Here is a 5,816-nt window from a genome sequence, read left to right as displayed (position 1 = left end):
GCTCCATTGGCTGCCGGGGCGGGGCGCGGGCCCGCGCCGCCATTGGCCGGCGGGCGGGGGGCGGGCGCGCGCGGGTTGGCGGCGCGGCGGGGCCGGGCCCGAGGATTGGGGCCCGCGGCGCTGCCGGGGTCAGGGACGGAGGCAAAGGGCGGCGGGAAGCGGGAGCCGCTCCCGGCGCGGCGGAGCGCCCCCTACGGGACAGTGGCGGCGCTGCGCGGCCGCCCCCCGGGTCCCTGCCCGTGGCGGCCTCTCCCGGGGGCACCGAGGAGCGGCCCCGGTCAGGAGAGCCCGGCCTCGGCGGCGGTACCAGCGGCAGGGCAGCGTGAGGGCGGGCCCGGCCTGGCCCGTGGGCTCGCCGCTGCCGCCCGCCCCGAGATGGGCGGTGCGCGCCGGCTCGCCGCGGAGGCGTGGGCTCGGAGCTCGCCCTGAATGCCCTGTCCGTGAGGAGGGAACTGCCGGCCTGGGGACGGAAAGGGGATAAAGCCCCTGACTTTGGTTAACCATAGAATTGTAGAATGGTTTGGGTTCCAAGGGACCCTAAACATCACCTCGACAGAGCCTCCTGCCGTGGGCAGGAACACCTTCCGCTAAAACGGGTCGCTCGAAGCCCCGTCCAGCCTGAATGCTGCCGGTCATGAGCCATCCGCAGCTGCTCTGGGCAACCTGTTCCGGTGCCTCAGCACTCCCGCAGTAACGCACTTCTTTATATCCAACCTAAATTTCCCCTCTTTCAGTTTGTACCCCTTCCCCTTTGTCCTGTCACTACAGCTCTTGTGAAGAATCCCTTTCTGTCTTCCCCGCGGGTTCCCTTCAGATACTGGGAGGTTGCTCCGAGGTCTTTACACAGACTTCTCATACAGAGAATGAAGCACCTGTTCGTACACCAACTTGTTAATGCATTGCCTGAGGTTACCAATTGACATGATGAAAATTGAGGAGTTGTGTCGGAACGTTCCTGCAACGTGCACTTGGAATGGGATGAGGGCAGAGAACTCTTCCTTCTGCGGGAAATATCGTGTGTCAGAGAGGTAGAAAACATAAACCCTTTATGCAAGATGATTGACTGACTTTAACACTCACGGCGTGTTTTAAAGCCTCTTTTACATCATTGCTCCAGTAAAAACAGACGCAGGTTCTGTGGGACTTGGTTTGCACAGTGGTTGAGCTCCCCTGGGTTCTTCTGCTGGCTGCACTTGAAGCTCATGCTGCTCTCTTCTTCTAAATCCAAAATTTTTTTCAGCATGGTGTTCCCTGCTGAGTGAAACTACAGGTTTTTCATGTTACTCACATTAAAAGAAGATAAAAGCACAGTTTTCAGCTTTGAGGCAGAATATTGGAACAAATATTCAAACAAACAAACAAAAAACACAGAGCAGTCTGAATAAAATAATTCCGTATGTTTGACTTAGATGTTTAGATATTTATTTCGGATATTTTCATTTAAGTTATAATTATTTGTAACTTAAAAACTCAGATTACTTTTTCTTACTAGTTAATATGCAGTTATTAGCTTGTACAAAATAGTTCCCCCTCCCCCCAAAAAAAAACCCAAAACCAAAATAAAACAAAGGAAAACCTAAAATCCCCTAGGCAAGAGGGTGTGCAGAAGGGCGTTGAAAGTAATATTGTAGGGGAGGAGATTAGAAGGAGTGAGTAGGTGGAAATGGAAACAGAGTTGTGGGCAGGGATTATGCAGTTTTTAGGGTGAGAACAAAGGACCTGAATTTGATGCACTAAAAGGATGAGAAAACCAAGGATTAGTCTTGGAATGGGATTGATCTGGAATATGTCTTTGGTGGCATTTTGGATGCAGTGCTTCAGAGGTGGAGGCACAAGGAAGTGAGAGGAAGATACTGTGCATAATAAAAAAAATGCTAGCTGCTAGGGTGACATCCATGGCAGCTGATTAGTGATCCATCTAAGAAAAGCATGTCAGTTATGTTGTTAGCAGGAGTCCAAATAGGCTGTGGACGGGAAAAAGCAGCAACCAAATAAGTTCATTTCCTCTTTTACATATGGGTCAGTCCATATGTGCTGTCTTTCCGACAACATCGAATTGACACAAAAGAGGAGATTAGTCAGATAATAACTATAGACTGTTTCTAGACTTCCACCACAAGAGACATTGAGGCTTTCAAAGCTCAAATGCCAGCAGTACAGAGATAGAGCAAAGCAGACAGAAGTAAATCTGTACTTCACCATATAACTCTCGAGATCAAGGTGAGGGGAGGACATGAGTGCAAAAATCATCTGTGCTAAGCTCGCAGTAAAATGAAGGTTAAACATTGGTAAGGGAACCTTTAGAATGCTTGAATTTGTGATATTGCCCTGGTCAGTCACAGTTAAATGTTCACAACTTATTAATGGGGATTTCTCTTGTAGTAGATTTCTTGGAAAATAACATACTGCTTTTTTCTTCTGGCTAAGAGGCCATTTTAGCAACCTTGGGAGTGACAGTGCAGCTGTGATAATGTTTGCTCTTGTTTTCCTCTCTGCATTGTAAAGTGGTGTTGACTGCTGCGTGAGAAAGGCATTCAAAGGGGAAGACCTTATGAACTCCATACAAGTTACCAATGAATTCCCCAGCAAACTTTTTGATTATTTTAAATAATGCCAATGGAAACTGATGTCTGCCCTCCCCGAGTTACCTGGTTTGTATCCATCTCACATGACCTCATTCACAGAGGAAATGCATTCCTGGCACAAGGGAATTGTTTACCATAGAACTGTTTTCTCAATGACTGTGGAGCTGGAAATTGAATGCTAACATAAACATCATAACACCACTCCAAACTGCAGTTATACACAAAGCAATACTTAATTAATCTGACCTTCATAAATAACAGCACAAAGTGTATAATTTTCAAGAGTGAGCCGGCCAATGTCTGTATATACCCTGAGGATGGGGAGGGAGGAAGAATGGATAAAACATACTCATTACTTTGCTAATTAATCTGCAGAAGAAGCTTCAATACAACAGCGATGTGTTTAGAGAAGGACAGAGAATACAATACAAGTAGATTGAAGCAAAGTATAAGAGCTGTTGCAGCTGTGGTTTTCTGCTTCCTCAGATTTGTTAAGTCTTTCAACAGAGTTTTGCAGTGACAATTTTGTGGGACAAGATATTCAATAGGAACCAAAGTGTGGCAACTGTAGAATCAAAGTTATCATTCAAATGTGGAAACAAGTTTTTGAAATTATAATGCTGCAGGACAAATGGCTGATATTAGAAATATCCTTTTGCTCTTAAAAGATATCTGCTCCCAAAACACATCAACATGTAACAGAAACATGTTATGCTTACAGAGGCCTTCGGGAGAAGGGATGAAGTTTTGGAAGAGCAGGTAGCATGGCTGCAGCCTCCAGCCTCTGGAATCACTTGTGCCTGACTATTCATCTACTGAATTTTCTGGTTGTGTTTTCTGCCTACTGGGAAGGGCAGGGGAAGATTAGGATCCCATAGGCTACACTGTGAAAAAGCTGGAGATGCCTTGGTGAGATTTCCATCCAAACTCTCCTACTGCATTTAGAAAAAGAAATAGCAGTGAGAGAGTAATTTCAATGGTCAAGCAAAATAACTTTTTTCTCTTTCCAAAATAACTTGCTTTCTTTTCTAGCCTCCCCCAATTTTTTTTTTCGTTTTTCTTTTAGAAAGCATAGATGTGGCATCTGACAGCCCTCTTAGGAAATTAGCATTAATGGTTACATGACATAAGAGCCATGAATTCTGGGATTCCTGGGAAACTCAAGATTTTAGAATAATGGCAGTGCAAATAGGTGGTTCCTGTCAACCAGTTTTCACGATCCCTTATCTCTTGAAGAAGAATAGTTAATAGGAACTCAAGAGCTGCTTATTCCATCAGAAAAGGATCTAACATACTGTCCCTGTCCATTATCCCATACACCCTGTCCATTATCTATCGGGGATACTTGGGAAAGAGGAGTGAAATGATGGCCAGTATATGGGGGTGACAAATGCAGGGTGTCTGAAATGTGTATCACACCCAGTTGTCTGCCTGGCTGCGCTTTTCCAGACAAAAATCCGGCCCCGCTGTAGCTGTGCAACAACTCGTGTGCTGGTGGTCGTGCTGGCAGAGGTCACAGAATTGTCTTTGTCTTGCAGGGCCACACAGCTCCCAGAGCAGTGCTCAGGCCACAGCACCCGCTCCAGGTGCCCTCTCTGCTGGAAAAATGTCAGCCTAATCCTGTGGGTCTCCCTGGAAGGAAATTTCCTGTGCTGCTGCTCTCTGTGTATCTCGCAGGAGGTGCTTGTTTGTCCCAGTGCTCTGACAGCCGCCAGTGAGCACGGGCAGGGCTGATGGCCCAGGGGCTGCTGCAGGACCGCCGCCCAGGCTGTGTGCACACCCGCAGGTGGTGCCTGTGGGCAGCCCGGGCTCAGGGCGAGGAGGGGCTGCCTGCTGGGAGCAGAGGAGGTGTTGGTGCCTGATCATGTGCTGCAATAGCAGGTGACATGCACAGATATAGCCCAGGCACCCGCCTGCTTCCCCAGGGCTGCTGCAGCTGCTTTGGGAGGAGCGCTCTGGAAACAAAAGTGCTCAAAGCGCTGTTTGAGTCAGAACTTTGTCTTCACACTGTAATTCAAAACTTATTTAACTACCTAACATCTTTGGCATAGGTGTTAGAAACAATAAAAAAGGAAAACAATATTTTGAATTAACTACTTGTATATGATGAACCATTATATGTTATAATTTTTATTTTATGCTGAAGAAGTAACTGTACTGATATTTGCATGCTGAGCACTAGATCTATTGAAATAGAATTAGTGACAACCCATCAGTAAAGGCAAGTAATTTGAAAAGACATAAATTAAACTTGGGACCAAGATGATCTTGAACTTCATTTAGTATGTGTTTCTTTTTGTTTGGTACACCTACTTATACCAGACCTCACATGGGAACAATTTGCTGTTCACACTTGGACATGAGACTCCTTTAGCTTGCTAAATATTCCTAGGGATGCTGTGGATTGTGGGTTGGAAGAGAAGGCTGAGCAGCCTACCTTCTCCTCAGGTGGCATGGAAAAGTACTGCTGAAAGCGAGCAGGCACGGGAGGGAAGAGGCTGTGGCTGGTCCCTGCACTGAAAGGTTCAGAGCTAAAACATTCTTAATATGTGCAAGAAGTGAATGCAGGCCCTTTGCACAGGGACATCCACTTTGTCTCTTGACATAAGCACCCTCTCTCAACTGGTCTTATCACCTCAAAAATTATATTTAAGCAGATGCAATGCAAGTTCATGTTACAAGATAGCACAGCTGATATTACTGATAACAGCAGCTGTCTGACTAGATAAAGCTCCAGAGACACCATCTGTTTGTTCACCTGACCCTGTAACAATACCCCCAGTGCCTCACTGCCCCTCCCACCTTATTGCACTTATCCTCTGGGAACACTCTGCTGGGCCACAGTCATTGAACATGTACAGGAAAATGCACTATAGGATCAGAAATTATACACTGGGGAGTTTGAAAATGCAGTTCTACCAAAATCACCTTCCTTTCAGGTGTAGTATGATTTTCTCCACTACTTATTATACCCTGAGTGCTGGGTAAGGGAGTTCTTTTATTCCTAATGAAAGGCAGTCCTTTTTCTAATATGCAGACATGCCATAGTCTTATTGGAGGAAGCTTGTGTTTTGAAGGTCTTATCATAAAATCAAATGTAGAGCCATTCTTACAATCAGCAGTATTTCAAGATGTGACACGTGTCAGCCTTTTCTGGAGTTGCTCTGGCTTTCCACACCTTCCCCCTGCAGCCTTCCACTTGTCAGCACTGCCATCCAGCCTTTCCTCCTT

Source organism: Zonotrichia albicollis, chromosome 1 (genome assembly GCF_047830755.1).
Source record: "Zonotrichia albicollis isolate bZonAlb1 chromosome 1, bZonAlb1.hap1, whole genome shotgun sequence".
In the NCBI taxonomy this organism is placed as follows: Eukaryota; Metazoa; Chordata; class Aves; order Passeriformes; family Passerellidae; genus Zonotrichia; species Zonotrichia albicollis.
Note: the sequence above shows the minus strand (reverse complement) of the source record.